Raw genomic sequence first — 620 nt, forward strand, 5'->3', positions numbered from 1 at the left:
AATGTAGGTTTTGAAAAAATGCTAGAAAATGACAGACGTTCGTCACATTAGATTAGATATTCAGGCATGGCTTATCCTGATTTTTCACCATACAGTCATACATCAGTGCGTATTTATATTAATTTAATATATATAGTATAATGTATAACTTATAAAACCCCAGGCATACCCCCGTCCCACATCAGACCCCTAGCAGACACTCCAGGCTGACCACTGCATTGCAATAACCGAAATCCAGACGGCTTCCTTAACCAGTCTCTTAGCGGCGCTTCTGAAATAAATCAAGATTTTCTGACTTATTTTCATTTTACGATTAAAAAGCTGCATATTCACATATCTTAATCATTTTTATATTGAATTCTGAAGAGTATTCCCATTCCTTTTATATGTATAGTGTCTTGTCCATTCATTTACCTGGTAATAAATTGTTTACTTAATACTGGATGTATGTAAAAATAATCTTCAACCAGCGAATGGGAAGTCGTTTATGAAGAGGCTTTGCCAAAACCCAAAGATTCCACCCAATGAAAGGAGGCGTTAGAAACACTGGTGATGGTGTAGGCCTCTGATTGGTCAAAGAAATTCCTCCCGTCCTTCCTTTGGAAGACTCGGTGTAGTTC

The sequence above is a fragment of the Macrobrachium nipponense genome, chromosome 28 (genome assembly GCF_015104395.2).
Source record: "Macrobrachium nipponense isolate FS-2020 chromosome 28, ASM1510439v2, whole genome shotgun sequence".
Lineage (NCBI taxonomy): Eukaryota > Metazoa > Arthropoda > Malacostraca > Decapoda > Palaemonidae > Macrobrachium > Macrobrachium nipponense.